Genomic DNA, 12,473 nt, shown 5'->3' with positions numbered 1-12,473 from the left:
GCTATAGTGTCTGTTTGACCTCTTCCAAATGTCTGTACTGGCAATAAAAAGAAAAAGTTTCCAATTTAAATAGCTAGAGAATAAAAACAATTTGCCAGTAATGTGAAAAAACCTACAGCACCTGGTGTTCCCATGTGGTCTCCCACCCAAGTACTAAACAGGCCCAACACTGCTTAGCTTCCAAGATCAGACAAGATTGGGCCTATCCAATGTGGTATGGCTGTAGGTGAGATACAGGCACTCTTTTGCCCTCTTCTACTTCTATCACCAGGTAAGCTAATAAAAAAGTTTCCTAACTGTATTTGCTTACTAAAAAAAATTATGTGTTGGTAATGTAAAAAGACCTACAGGACATGATATTAGCAGGGGGTCTTAAATTAAACTACTAAAGAGGCTCAAGACTGTTTAGCTGCCAAAAGCAGTTGGAATTGGGCCTAAACAGTGTGGTAAGTCTTTAGGTGATGGCTATTGTGTCTGTTTGACTTCTTCCAAATGTCTGTACTGGCAATAAAAAGTAAACGTTTCCAATTTAAATAGCTAGAGAATAAAAACAATTTGCCAGTAATGTGAAAAAACCTACAGCACCTGGTGTTCCCATGTGGTCTCCCACCCAAGTACTAACCAGGCCCAACACTGCTTAGCTTCCAAGATCAGACGAGATTGGGCCTATCCAATGTGTTATGGCTGTAGGTGAGATACAGGCACTTTTTTGCCATCTTCTACTTCTATCACCAGGATAGTTTCCTAACTGTATTGGCTTACTGAAAAAAAATCATGTGTTGGTAATGTAAAAAGACCTACAGGACATGATATTAGCAGGGGGTCTTAAATTAAACTACTAAAGAGGCTCAACACTGTTTAGCTGCCAAAAGCAGTTGGAATTGGGCCTAAACAGTGTGGTAAGTCTTTAGGTGATGGCTATTGTGTCTGTTTGACCTCTTCCAAATGTCTGTACTGGCAATAAAAAGAAAAAGTTTCCAATTTAAATAGCTAGAGAATAAAAACAATTTGCCAGTAATGTGAAAAAACCTACAACACCTGGTGTTCCCATGTGGTCTCCCACCCAAGTACTAAACAGGTCCAACGCTGCTTAGCTTCCAAGATCAGACGAGATTGGGCCTATCCAATGTGGTATGGCTGTAGGTGAGATACAGGCACTTTTTTGCCCTCTTCTACTTCTATCACCAGGTAAGCTAATAAAAAAGTTTCCTAACTGTATTGGCTTACTGAAAAAAATTATGTGTTGGTAATGTAAAAAGACCTACAGGACATGATATTAGCAGGGGGTCTTAAATTAAACTACTAAAGAGGCTCAACACTGTTTAGCTGCCAAAAGCAGTTGGAATTGGGCCTAAACAGTGTGTTAAGTCTTTAGTTGATGGCTATTGTGTCTGTTTGACTTCTTCCAAATGTCTGTACTGGCAATAAAAAGTAAACGTTTCCAATTTAAATAGCTAGAGAATAAAAACAATTTGCCAGTAATGTGAAAAAACCTACAGCACCTGGTGTTCCCATGTGGTCTCCCACCCAAGTACTAACCAGTCCCAACACTGCTTAGCTTCCAAGATCAGACGAGATTGGGACTATCCAATGTGGTATGGCTGTAGTAAGATGCAGGCACTTTTTTGCCCTCTTCTACTTCTATCACCAGGTAAGCTAATAAAAAAGTTTCCTAACTGTATTGGCTTACTGAAAAAAATCATGTGTTGGTAATGTAAAAAGACCTACAGGACATGATATTAGCAGGGCGTCTTAAATTAAACTACTAAAGAGGCTCAACATTGTTTAGCTGCCAAAAGCAGTTGGAATTGGGCCTAAACAGTGTGGTAAGTCATTAGGTGATGGCTATTGTGTCTGTTTGACCTCTTCCAAATGTCTGTACTGGCAATAAAAAGAAAAAGTTTCCAATTTAAATAGCTAGAGAATAAAAACAATTTGCCAGTAATGTGAAAAAACCTACAGCACCTGGTGTTCACATGTGGTCTCCCACCCAAGTACTAAACAGGCCCAACACTGCTTAGCTTCCAAGATCAGACGAGATTGGGCCTATCCAATGTGGTATGGCTGTAGGTGAGATACAGGCACTTTTTTGCCCTCTTCTACTTCTATCACCAGGTAAGCTAATAAAAAAGTTTCCTAACTGTATTGGCTTACTGAAAAAAATTATGTGTTGGTAATGTAAAAAGACCTACAGGACATGATATTAGCAGGGGGTCTTAAATTAAACTACTAAAGAGGCTCAACACTGTTTAGCTGCCAAAAGCAGTTGGAATTGGGCCTAAACAGTGTGTTAAGTCTTTAGTTGATGGCTATTGTGTCTGTTTGACTTCTTCCAAATGTCTGTACTGGCAATAAAAAGTAAACGTTTCCAATTTAAATAGCTAGAGAATAAAAACAATTTGCCAGTAATGTGAAAAAACCTACAGCACCTGGTGTTCCCATGTGGTCTCCCACCCAAGTACTAAACAGGCCCAACACTGCTTAGCTTCCAAGATCAGACGAGATTGGGCCTATCCAATGTGGTACGGCTGTAGGTTAGCTACAGGCACTTTTTTGCTCTCTTCTACTTCTATCACCATGTAAGCTAATAAAAAAGTTTCCTAACTGTATTGGCTTACTGCAAAAAATCATGTGTTGGTAATGTAAAAAGACCTACATGACATGATATTAGCAGGGGGTCTTAAATTAAACTACTAAAGAGGCTCAACACTGTTTAGCTGCCAAAAGCAGTTGGAATTGGGCCTAAACAGTGTGGTAAGTCTTTAGGTGATGGCTATTGTGTCTGTTTGACCTCTTCCAAATGTCAGTGCTGGCAATAAAAAGAAAAAGTTTCCAATTTAAATAGCTAGAGAATAAAAACAATTTGCCAGTAATGTGAAAAAACCTACAGCACCTGGTGTTCCCATGTGGTCTCCCACCCAAGTACTAACCAGGCCCAACACTGCTTAGCTTCCAAGATCAGACGAGATTGGGCCTATCCAATGTGGTATTGCTGTAGGTTAGATACAGGCACTTTTTTGCTCTCTTCTACTTCTATCACCATGTAAGCTAATAAAAAAGTTTCCTAACTGTATTGGCTTACTGCAAAAAATCATGTGTTGGTAATGTAAAAAGACCTACAGGACATGATATTAGCAGGGGGTCTTAAATTAAACTACTAAAGAGGCTCTACACTGTTTAGCTGCCAAAAGCAGTTGGAATTGGGCCTAAACAGTGTGGTAAGTCTTTAGGTGATGGCTATTGTGTCTGTTTGACCTCTTCCAAATGTCAGTGCTGGCAATAAAAAGAAAAAGTTTCCAATTTAAATAGCTAGAGAATAAAAACAATTTGCCAGTAATGTGAAAAAACCTACAGCACCTGGTGTTCCCATGTGGTCTCCCACCCAAGTACTAACCAGGCCCAACACTGCTTAGCTTCCAAGATCAGACGAGATTGGGCCTATCCAATGTGGTATGGCTGTAGGTTAGATACAGGCACTTTTTTGCTCTCTTCTACTTCTATCACCATGTAAGCTAATAAAAAAGTTTCCTAACTGTATTGGCTTACTGCAAAAAATCATGTGTTGGTAATGTAAAAAGACCTACAGGACATGATATTAGCAGGAGGTCTTAAATTAAACTACTAAAGAGGCTCAACACTGTTTAGCTGATAAAAACAGTTGGAATTGGGCCTAAACAGTGTGGTAAGTCTTTAGGTGATGGCTATTGTGTCTGTTTGACCTCTTCCAAATGTCAGTGCTGGCAATAAAAAGAAAAAGTTTCCAATTTAAATAGCTAGAGAATAAAAACAATTTGCCAGTAATGTGAAAAAACCTACAGCACCTGGTGTTCCCATGTGGTCTCCCACCCAAGTACTAACCAGGCCCAACACTGTTTAGCTTCCAAGATCAGACGAGATTGGGCCTATCCAATGTGGTATGGCTGTAGGTTACATACAGGCACTTTTTTGCTCTCTTCTACTTCTATCACCATGTAAGCTAATAAAAAAGTTTCCTAACTGTATTGGCTTACTGAAAAAAATCATGTGTTGGTAATGTAAAAAGACCTACAGGACATGATATTAGCAGGGGGTCTTAAATTAAACTACTAAAGAGGCTCTACACTGTTTAGCTGCCAAATGCAGTTGGAATTGGGCCTAAACAGTATGGTAAGTCTTTAGGTGATGGCTATTGTGTCTGTTTGACCTCTTCCAAATGTCAGTGCTGGCAATAAAAATAATTTTTTTCCAATTTAAATAGCTAGAGAATAAAAACAATTTGCCAGTAATGTGAAAAAACCTACAGCACCTGGTGTTCCCATGTGGTCTCCCACCCAAGTACTAACCAGGCCCAACACTGCTTAGCTTCCAAGATCAGACGAGATCGGGCCTATCCAATGTGGTATGGCTGTAGGTGAGATACAGGCACTTTTTTGCCCTCTTCTACTTCTATCACCAGGTAAGCTAATACAAAAGTTTCCTAACTGTATTGGCTTACTGAAAAAAATCATGTGTTGGTAATGTAAAAAGACCTACAGGACATGATATTAGCAGGGGGTCTTAAATTAAACTACTAAAGAGGATCAACACTGTTTAGCTGCCAAAAGCAGTTGGAATTGGGCCTAAACAGTGTGGTAAGTCTTTAGGTGATGGCTATTGTGTCTGTTTGACTTCTTCCAAATGTCTGTACTGGCAATAAAAAGTAAACGTTTCCAATTTAAATAGCTAGAGAATAAAAACAATTTGCCAGTAATGTGAAAAAACCTACAGCACCTGGTGTTCCCATGTGGTCTCCCACCCAAGTACTAACCAGGCCCAACACTGCTTAGATTCCAAGATCAGACGAGATTGGGCCTATCCAATGTGGTATGGCTGTAGGTTAGATACAGGCACTTTTTTGCTCTCTTCTACTTCTATCACCATGTAAGCTAATAAAAAAGTTTCCTAACTGTATTGGCTTACTGCAAAAAATCATGTGTTGGTAATGTAAAAAGACCTACAGGACATGATATTAGCAGGAGGTCTTAAATTAAACTACTAAAGAGGCTCAACACTGTTTAGCTGCAAAAAGCAGTTGGAATTGGGCCTAAACAGTGTGGTAAGTCTTTAGGTGATGGCTATTGTGTCTGTTTGACCTCTTCCAAATGTCAGTGCTGGCAATAAAAAGAAAAAGTTTGCAATTTAAATAGCTAGAGAATAAAAACAATTTGCCAGTAATGTGAAAAAACCTACAGCACCTGGTGTTCCCATGTGGTCTCCCACACAAGTACTAACCAGGCCCAACACTGCTTAGCTTCCAAGATCAGACGAGATTGGGCCTATCCAATGTGGTATGGCTGTAGGTTACATACAGGCACTTTTTTGCTCTCTTCTACTTCTATCACCATGTAAGCTAATAAAAAAGTTTCCTAACTGTATTGGCTTACTGCAAAAAATCATGTGTTGGTAATGTAAAAAGACCTACAGGACATGATATTAGCAGGGGGTCTTAAATTAAACTACTAAAGAGGCTCAACACTGTTTAGCTGCCAAAAGCAGTTGGAATTGGGCCTAAACAGTGTGGTAAGTCTTTAGGTGATGGCAATTGTGTCTTTTTGACCTCTTCCAAATGTCTGTACTGGCAATAAAAAGAAAAAGTTTCCAATTTAAATAGCTAGAGAATAAAAACAATTTGCCAGTAATGTGAAAAAACCTACAGCACCTGGTGTTCCCATGTGGTCTCCCACCCAAGTACTAACCAGGCCCAACACTGCTTAGCTTCCAAGATCAGACAAGATTGGGCCTATCCAATGTGGTATGGCTGTAGGTGAGATACAGGCACTTTTTTGCCCTCTTCTACTTCTATCACCAGGTAAGCTAATAAAAAAGTTTCCTAACTGTATTGGCTTACTGAAAAAAATTCTGTGTTGGTAATGTAAAAAGACCTACAGGACATGATATTAGCAGGGGGTCTTAAATTAAACTACTAAAGAGGCTCAACACTGTTTAGCTGCCAAAAGCAGTTGGAATTGGTCCTAAACAGTGTGGTAAGTCTTTAGGTGATGGCTATTGTGTCTGTTTGACTTCTTCCAAATGTCTGTACTGGCAATAAAAAGTAAACGTTTCCAATTTAAATAGCTAGAGAATAAAAACAATTTGCCAGTAATGTGAAAAAACCTACAGCACCTGGTGTTCCCATGTGGTCTCCCACCCAAGTACTAACCAGGCCCAACACTGCTTAGCTTCCAAGATCAGACAAGATTGGGCCTATCCAATGTGGTATGGCTGTAGGCGAGATACAGGCACTTTTTTGCCCTCTTCTACTTCTATCACCAGGTAAGCTAATAAAAAAGTTTCCTAACTGTATTGGCTTACTGAAAAAAATCATGTGTTGGTAATGTAAAAAGACCTACAGGACATGTTATTAGCAGGGGGTCTTAAATTAAACTACTAAAGAGGCTCAACACTGTTTAGCTGCCAAATGCAGTTGGAATTGGGCCTAAACAGTATGGTAAGTCTTTAGGTGATGGCTATTGTGTCTGTTTGACCTCTTCCAAATGTCAGTGCTGGCAATAAAAAGAATTTTTTTCCAATTTAAATAGCTAGAGAATAAAAACAATTTGCCAGTAATGTGAAAAAACCTACAGCACCTGGTGTTCCCATGTGGTCTCCCACCCAAGTACTAACCAGGCCCAACACTGCTTAGCTTCCAAGATCAGACGAGATTGGGCCTGTCCAATGTGGTATGGCTGTAGGTGAGATACAGGCACTTTTTTGCCCTCTTCTACTTCTATCACCAGGTAAGCTAATACAAAAGTTTCCTAACTGTATTGGCTTACTGAAAAAAATTATGTGTTGGTAATGTAAAAAGACCTACAGGACATGATATTAGCAGGGGGTCTTAAATTAAACTACTAAAGAGGCTCAACACTGTTTAGCTGCCAAAAGCAGTTGGAATTGGGCCTAAACAGTGTGGTAAGTCTTTAGGTGATGGCTATTGTGTCTGTTTGACCTCTTCCAAATGTCTGTACTGGCAATAAAAAGAAAAAGTTTCCAATTTAAATAGCTAGAGAATAAAAACAATTTGCCAGTAATGTGAAAAACCCTACAGCACCTGGTGTGCCCATGTGGTCTCCCACCCAAGTACTAAACAGGCCCAACACTGCTTAGCTTCCAAGATCAGACGAGATTGGGCCTATCCAATGTGGTATGGCTGTAGGTGAGATATAGGCACTTTTTTGCCCTCTTCTACTTCTATCACCAGGTAAGCTAATAAAAAAGTTTCCTAACTGTATTGGCTTACTGAAAAAAATCATGTGTTGGTAATGTAAAAAGACCTACAGGACATGTTATTAGCAGGGGGTCTTAAATTAAACTACTAAAGAGGCTCAACACTGTTTAGCTGCCAAAAGCAGTTGGAATTGGGCCTAAACAGTGTGGTAAGTCTTTAGGTGATGGCTATTGTGTCTGTTTGACCTCTTCCAAATGTCTGTACTGGCAATAAAAAGAAAAAGTTTCCAATTTTAAAAGCTAGAGAATAAAAACAATTTGCCAGTAATGTGAAAAAACCTACAGCACCTGATGTTCCCATGTGGTCTTCCACCCAAGTACTAACCAGGCTCAACACTGCTTTGCTTCCAAGATCAGACGAGATTGGGCCTATTCAAAGTGGTATGGCTGTAGGTGAGATACAGGCACTTTTTTGCCCTCTTCTACTTCTATCACCAGGTAGGCTAATACAAAAGTTTCCTAACTGTATTGGCTTACTGAAAAAAATCATGTGTTGGTAATGTAAAAAGACCTACAGGACATGATATTAGCAGGGGGTCTTAAATTAAACTACTAAAGAGGCTCAACACTGTTTAGCTGCCAAAAGCAGTTGGAATTGGGCCTAAACAGTGTGGTAAGTCATTAGGTGATGGCTATTGTGTCTGTTTGACCTCTTCCAAATGTCTGTACTGGCAATAAAAAGAAAAAGTTTCCAATTTAAATAGCTAGAGAATAAAAACAATTTGCCAGTAATGTGAAAAAACCTACAGCACCTGGTGTTCCCATGTGGTCTCCCACCCAAGTACTAACCAGGCCAAACACTGCTTAGCTTCCAAGATCAGACGAGATTGGGCCTATCCAATGTGGTATGGCTGTAGGTGAGATACAGGCACTTTTTTGCCCTCTTCTACTTCTATCACCAGGTAAGCTAATACAAAAGTTTCCTAACTGTATTGGCTTACTGAAAAAAATCATGTGTTGGTAATGTAAAAAGACCTACAGGACATGATATTATCAGGGGGTCTTAAATTAAACTACTAAAGAGGCTCAACACTGTTTAGCTGCCAAAAGCAGTTGGAATTGGGCATAAACAGTGTGGTAAGTCTTTAGGTGATGGCTATTGTGTCTGTTTGACCTCTTCCAAATGTCTGTACTGGCAATAAAAAGAAAAAGTTTCCAATTTAAATAGCTAGAGAATAAAAACAATTGGCTAGTAATGTGAAAAAACCTACAGCACCTGGTGTTCCCATGTGGTCTCCCACCCAAGTACTAACCAGGCCCAACACTGCTTAGCTTCCAAGATCAGACGAGATTGGGCCTATCCAATGTGGTATGGCTGTAGGTGAGATACAGGCACTTTTTTGCCCTCTTCTACTTCTATCACCAGGTAAGCTAATAAAAAAGTTTCCTAACTGTATTGGCTTACTGAAAAAAAATCATGTGTTGGTAATGTAAAAAGACCTACAGGACATGTTATTAGCAGGGGGTCTTAAATTAAACTACTAAAGAGGCTCAACACTGTTTAGCTGCCAAATGCAGTTGGAATTGGGCCTAAACAGTATGGTAAGTCTTTAGGTGATGGCTATTGTGTCTGTTTGACCTCTTTCAAATGGCAGTGCTGGCAATAAAAATATTTTTTTTCCAATTTAAATAGCTAGAGAATAAAAACAATTTGCCAGTAATGTGAAAAAACCTACAGCACCTGGTGTTCCCATGTGGTCTCCCACCCAAGTACTAACCAGGCCCAACACTGCTTAGCTTCCAAGATCAGACGAGATTGGGCCTATCCAATGTGGTATGGCTGTAGGTGAGATACAGGCACTTTTTTGCCCTCTTCTACTTCTATCACCAGGTAAGCTAATACAAAAGTTTCCTAACTGTATTGGCTTACTGAAAAAAATCATGTGTTGGTAATGTAAAAAGACCTACAGGACATGATATTAGCAGGGGGTCTTAAATTAAACTACTAAAGAGGCTCTACACTGTTTAGCTGCCAAATGCAGCTAGAATTGGGCCTAAACAGTATGGTAAGTCTTTAGGTGATGGCTATTGTGTCTGTTTGACCTCTTCCAAATGTCAGTGCTGGCAATAAAAAGAATTTTTTTCCAATTTAAATAGCTAGAGAATAAAAACAATTTGCCAGTAATGTGAAAAAACCTACAGCACCTGGTGTTCCCATGTGGTCTCCCACCCAAGTATTAACCAGGCCCAACACTGCTTAGCTTCCAAGACCAGACGAGATTGGGCCTATCCAATGTGGTATGGCTGTAGGTGAGATACAGGCACTTTTTTGCCCTCTTCTACTTCTATCACCAGGTAAGCTAATACAAAAGTTTCCTAACTGTATTGGCTTACTGAAAAAAAATCATGTGTTGGTAATGTAAAAAGACCTACAGGACATGATATTAGCAGGGGGTCTTAAATTAAACTACTAAAGAGGATCAACACTGTTTAGCTGCCAAAAGCAGTTGGAATTGGGCCTAAACAGTGTGGTAAGTCTTTAGGTGATGGCTATAGTGTCTGTTTGACCTCTTCCAAATGTCTGTACTGGCAATAAAAAGAAAAAGTTTCCAATTTAAATAGCTAGAGAATAAAAACAATTTGCCAGTAATGTGAAAAAACCTACAGCATCTGGTGTTCCCATGTGGTCTCCCACCCAAGTACTAAACAGGCCCAACACTGCTTAGCTTCCAAGATCAGACGAGATTGGGCCTATCCAATGTGGTATGGCTGTAGGTGAGATACAGGCACTCTTTTGCCCTCTTCTACTTCTATCACCAGGTAAGCTAATAAAAAAGTTTCCTAACTGTATTTGCTTACTAAAAAAAATTATGTGTTGGTAATGTAAAAAGACCTACAGGACATGATATTAGCAGGGGGTCTTAAATTAAACTACTAAAGAGGCTCAACACTGTTTAGCTGCCAAAAGCAGTTGGAATTGGGCCTAAACAGTGTGGTAAGTCTTTAGGTGATGGCTATTGTGTCTGTTTGACCTCTTCCAAATGTCTGTAAAGGCAATAAAAAGAAAAAGTTTCCAATTTAAATAGCTAGAGAATAAAAACAATTTGCCAGTAATGTGAAAAAACCTACAACACCTGGTGTTCACATGTGGTCTCCCACCCAAGTACTAAACAGGTCCAACGCTGCTTAGCTTCCAAGATCAGACGAAATCGGGCCTATCCAATGTGGTATGGCTGTAGGTGAGATACAGGCACTTTTTTGCCCTCTTCTACTTCTATCACCAGGTAAGCTAATAAAAAAGTTTCCTAACTGTATTGGCTTACTGAAAAAAATTATGTGTTGGTAATGTAAAAAGACCTACAGGACATGATATTAGCAGGGGGTCTTAAATTAAACTACTAAAGAGGCTCAACACTGTTTAGCTGCCAAAAGCAGTTGGAATTGGGCCTAAACAGTGTGTTAAGTCTTTAGTTGATGGCTATTGTGTCTGTTTGACTTCTTCCAAATGTCTGTACTGGCAATAAAAAGTAAACGTTTCCAATTTAAATAGCTAGAGAATAAAAACAATTTGCCAGTAATGTGAAAAAACCTACAGCACCTGGTGTTCCCATGTGGTCTCCCACCCAAGTACTAACCAGGCCCAACACTGCTTAGCTTCCAAGATCAGACGAGATTGGGACTATCCAATGTGGTATGGCTGTAGTAAGATGCAGGCACTTTTTTGCCCTCTTCTACTTCTATCACCAGGTAAGCTAATAAAAAAGTTTCCTAACTGTATTGGCTTACTGAAAAAAATCATGTGTTGGTAATGTAAAAAGACCTACAGGACATGATATTAGCAGGGCGTCTTAAATTAAACTACTAAAGAGGCTCAACATTGTTTAGCTGCCAAAAGCAGTTGGAATTGGGCCTAAACAGTGTGGTAAGTCATTAGGTGATGGCTATTGTGTCTGTTTGACCTCTTCCAAATGTCTGTACTGGCAATAAAAAGAAAAAGTTTCCAATTTAAATAGCTAGAGAATAAAAACAATTTGCCAGTAATGTGAAAAAACCTACAGCACCTGGTGTTCCCATGTGGTCTCCCACCCAAGTACTAACCAGGCCCAACACTGCTTAGCTTCCAAAATCAGACGAGATTGGGCCTATCCAATGTGGTATGGCTGTAGGTTAGATACAGGCACTTTTTTGCTCTCTTCTACTTCTATCACCATGTAAGCTAATAAAAAAGTTTCCTAACTGTATTGGCTTACTGCAAAAAATCATGTGTTGGTAATGTAAAAAGACCTACAGGACATGATATTAGCAGGGGGTCTTAAATTAAACTACTAAAGAGGCTCTACACTGTTTAGCTGCCAAAAGCAGTTGGAATTGGGCCTAAACAGTGTGGTAAGTCTTTAGGTGATGGCTATTGTGTCTGTTTGACCTCTTCCAAATGTCAGTGCTGGCAATAAAAAGAAAAAGTTTCCAATTTAAATAGCTAGAGAATAAAAACAATTTGCCAGTAATGTGAAAAAACCTACAGCACCTGGTGTTCCCATGTGGTCTCCCACCCAAGTACTAACCAGGCCCAACACTGCTTAGCTTCCAAAATCAGACGAGATTGGGCCTATCCAATGTGGTATGGCTGTAGGTTAGATACAGGCACTTTTTTGCTCTCTTCTACTTCTATCACCATGTAAGCTAATAAAAAAGTTTCCTAACTGTATTGGCTTACTGCAAAAAATCATGTGTTGGTAATGTAAAAAGACCTACAGGACATGATATTAGCAGGGGGTCTTAAATTAAACTACTAAAGAGGCTCTACACTGTTTAGCTGCCAAAAGCAGTTGGAATTGGGCCTAAACAGTGTGGTAAGTCTTTAGGTGATGGCTATTGTGTCTGTTTGACCTCTTCCAAATGTCAGTGCTGGCAATAAAAAGAAAAAGTTTCCAATTTAAATAGCTAGAGAATAAAAACAATTTGCCAGTAATGTGAAAAAACCTACAGCACCTGGTGTTCCCATGTGGTCTCCCACCCAAGTACTAACCAGGCCCAACACTGCTTAGCTTCCAAGATCAGACGAGATTGGGCCTATCCAATATGGTATGGCTGTAGGTGAGATACAGGCACTTTTTTGCCCTCTTCTACTTCTATCACCAGGTAAGCTAATACAAAAGTTTCCTAACTGTATTGGCTTACTGAAAAAAATCATGTGTTGGTAATGTAAAAAGACCTACAGGACATGATATTAGCAGGGGGTCTTAAATTAAACTACTAAAGAGGATCAACACTGTTTAGCTGCCAAAAGC

The 12,473-nt window shown here is 39.5% G+C and overlaps 22 non-coding genes and 5 pseudogenes across 22 annotated transcripts; all 27 read right to left on the bottom strand.

The window, feature by feature from the left end:
- Positions 1 to 109: 109 nt before the first annotated feature.
- LOC146043559 (5S ribosomal RNA) lies at positions 110 to 228 on the bottom strand. The gene has a single exon (XR_014464550.1). It is a non-coding gene; the product is annotated as a 5S ribosomal RNA (ribosomal RNA).
- A 345-nt stretch (positions 229 to 573) lies between these two features.
- On the bottom strand, positions 574 to 692 carry LOC146043431 (5S ribosomal RNA). Its single transcript, XR_014464424.1, has one exon. It is a non-coding gene; the product is annotated as a 5S ribosomal RNA (ribosomal RNA).
- A 334-nt stretch (positions 693 to 1,026) lies between these two features.
- LOC146043933 (5S ribosomal RNA) lies at positions 1,027 to 1,145 on the bottom strand (annotated as a pseudogene).
- Positions 1,146 to 1,490: 345 nt separating this feature from the next.
- LOC146044023 (5S ribosomal RNA) lies at positions 1,491 to 1,609 on the bottom strand (annotated as a pseudogene).
- A 344-nt stretch (positions 1,610 to 1,953) lies between these two features.
- On the bottom strand, positions 1,954 to 2,072 carry LOC146043336 (5S ribosomal RNA). The gene has a single exon (XR_014464329.1). It is a non-coding gene; the product is annotated as a 5S ribosomal RNA (ribosomal RNA).
- A 345-nt stretch (positions 2,073 to 2,417) lies between these two features.
- LOC146043399 (5S ribosomal RNA) lies at positions 2,418 to 2,536 on the bottom strand. The gene has a single exon (XR_014464392.1). It is a non-coding gene; the product is annotated as a 5S ribosomal RNA (ribosomal RNA).
- Positions 2,537 to 2,881: 345 nt separating this feature from the next.
- Positions 2,882 to 3,000, bottom strand: LOC146044787 (5S ribosomal RNA). Its single transcript, XR_014465224.1, has one exon. It is a non-coding gene; the product is annotated as a 5S ribosomal RNA (ribosomal RNA).
- Positions 3,001 to 3,345: 345 nt separating this feature from the next.
- On the bottom strand, positions 3,346 to 3,464 carry LOC146044539 (5S ribosomal RNA). The gene has a single exon (XR_014464974.1). It is a non-coding gene; the product is annotated as a 5S ribosomal RNA (ribosomal RNA).
- Positions 3,465 to 3,809: 345 nt separating this feature from the next.
- LOC146044710 (5S ribosomal RNA) lies at positions 3,810 to 3,928 on the bottom strand. The gene has a single exon (XR_014465147.1). It is a non-coding gene; the product is annotated as a 5S ribosomal RNA (ribosomal RNA).
- Positions 3,929 to 4,273: 345 nt separating this feature from the next.
- On the bottom strand, positions 4,274 to 4,392 carry LOC146044665 (5S ribosomal RNA). The gene has a single exon (XR_014465102.1). It is a non-coding gene; the product is annotated as a 5S ribosomal RNA (ribosomal RNA).
- A 345-nt stretch (positions 4,393 to 4,737) lies between these two features.
- LOC146043455 (5S ribosomal RNA) lies at positions 4,738 to 4,856 on the bottom strand. The gene has a single exon (XR_014464448.1). It is a non-coding gene; the product is annotated as a 5S ribosomal RNA (ribosomal RNA).
- A 345-nt stretch (positions 4,857 to 5,201) lies between these two features.
- Positions 5,202 to 5,320, bottom strand: LOC146044864 (5S ribosomal RNA). The gene has a single exon (XR_014465301.1). It is a non-coding gene; the product is annotated as a 5S ribosomal RNA (ribosomal RNA).
- A 345-nt stretch (positions 5,321 to 5,665) lies between these two features.
- LOC146043263 (5S ribosomal RNA) lies at positions 5,666 to 5,784 on the bottom strand. The gene has a single exon (XR_014464256.1). It is a non-coding gene; the product is annotated as a 5S ribosomal RNA (ribosomal RNA).
- Positions 5,785 to 6,129: 345 nt separating this feature from the next.
- Positions 6,130 to 6,248, bottom strand: LOC146043428 (5S ribosomal RNA). The gene has a single exon (XR_014464420.1). It is a non-coding gene; the product is annotated as a 5S ribosomal RNA (ribosomal RNA).
- A 345-nt stretch (positions 6,249 to 6,593) lies between these two features.
- LOC146044603 (5S ribosomal RNA) lies at positions 6,594 to 6,712 on the bottom strand. The gene has a single exon (XR_014465039.1). It is a non-coding gene; the product is annotated as a 5S ribosomal RNA (ribosomal RNA).
- Positions 6,713 to 7,057: 345 nt separating this feature from the next.
- LOC146043936 (5S ribosomal RNA) lies at positions 7,058 to 7,176 on the bottom strand (annotated as a pseudogene).
- Positions 7,177 to 7,521: 345 nt separating this feature from the next.
- On the bottom strand, positions 7,522 to 7,640 carry LOC146044177 (5S ribosomal RNA; annotated as a pseudogene).
- A 345-nt stretch (positions 7,641 to 7,985) lies between these two features.
- Positions 7,986 to 8,104, bottom strand: LOC146043415 (5S ribosomal RNA). Its single transcript, XR_014464407.1, has one exon. It is a non-coding gene; the product is annotated as a 5S ribosomal RNA (ribosomal RNA).
- A 345-nt stretch (positions 8,105 to 8,449) lies between these two features.
- LOC146044537 (5S ribosomal RNA) lies at positions 8,450 to 8,568 on the bottom strand. The gene has a single exon (XR_014464972.1). It is a non-coding gene; the product is annotated as a 5S ribosomal RNA (ribosomal RNA).
- A 346-nt stretch (positions 8,569 to 8,914) lies between these two features.
- Positions 8,915 to 9,033, bottom strand: LOC146044535 (5S ribosomal RNA). Its single transcript, XR_014464971.1, has one exon. It is a non-coding gene; the product is annotated as a 5S ribosomal RNA (ribosomal RNA).
- Positions 9,034 to 9,378: 345 nt separating this feature from the next.
- Positions 9,379 to 9,497, bottom strand: LOC146043636 (5S ribosomal RNA). The gene has a single exon (XR_014464627.1). It is a non-coding gene; the product is annotated as a 5S ribosomal RNA (ribosomal RNA).
- Positions 9,498 to 9,843: 346 nt separating this feature from the next.
- LOC146043699 (5S ribosomal RNA) lies at positions 9,844 to 9,962 on the bottom strand. The gene has a single exon (XR_014464691.1). It is a non-coding gene; the product is annotated as a 5S ribosomal RNA (ribosomal RNA).
- A 345-nt stretch (positions 9,963 to 10,307) lies between these two features.
- On the bottom strand, positions 10,308 to 10,426 carry LOC146044233 (5S ribosomal RNA; annotated as a pseudogene).
- A 345-nt stretch (positions 10,427 to 10,771) lies between these two features.
- On the bottom strand, positions 10,772 to 10,890 carry LOC146043385 (5S ribosomal RNA). Its single transcript, XR_014464377.1, has one exon. It is a non-coding gene; the product is annotated as a 5S ribosomal RNA (ribosomal RNA).
- A 344-nt stretch (positions 10,891 to 11,234) lies between these two features.
- On the bottom strand, positions 11,235 to 11,353 carry LOC146043189 (5S ribosomal RNA). The gene has a single exon (XR_014464183.1). It is a non-coding gene; the product is annotated as a 5S ribosomal RNA (ribosomal RNA).
- Positions 11,354 to 11,698: 345 nt separating this feature from the next.
- On the bottom strand, positions 11,699 to 11,817 carry LOC146043188 (5S ribosomal RNA). Its single transcript, XR_014464182.1, has one exon. It is a non-coding gene; the product is annotated as a 5S ribosomal RNA (ribosomal RNA).
- Positions 11,818 to 12,162: 345 nt separating this feature from the next.
- On the bottom strand, positions 12,163 to 12,281 carry LOC146044781 (5S ribosomal RNA). Its single transcript, XR_014465217.1, has one exon. It is a non-coding gene; the product is annotated as a 5S ribosomal RNA (ribosomal RNA).
- Positions 12,282 to 12,473: the final 192 nt, after the last annotated feature.

The sequence above is a fragment of the Crinia signifera genome, chromosome 19 (assembly GCF_055691185.1).
Source record: "Crinia signifera chromosome 19, ASM5569118v1, whole genome shotgun sequence".
Taxonomy (NCBI): Eukaryota; Metazoa; Chordata; class Amphibia; order Anura; family Myobatrachidae; genus Crinia; species Crinia signifera.
This window is presented reverse-complemented; position numbering and strand designations above follow the sequence as displayed.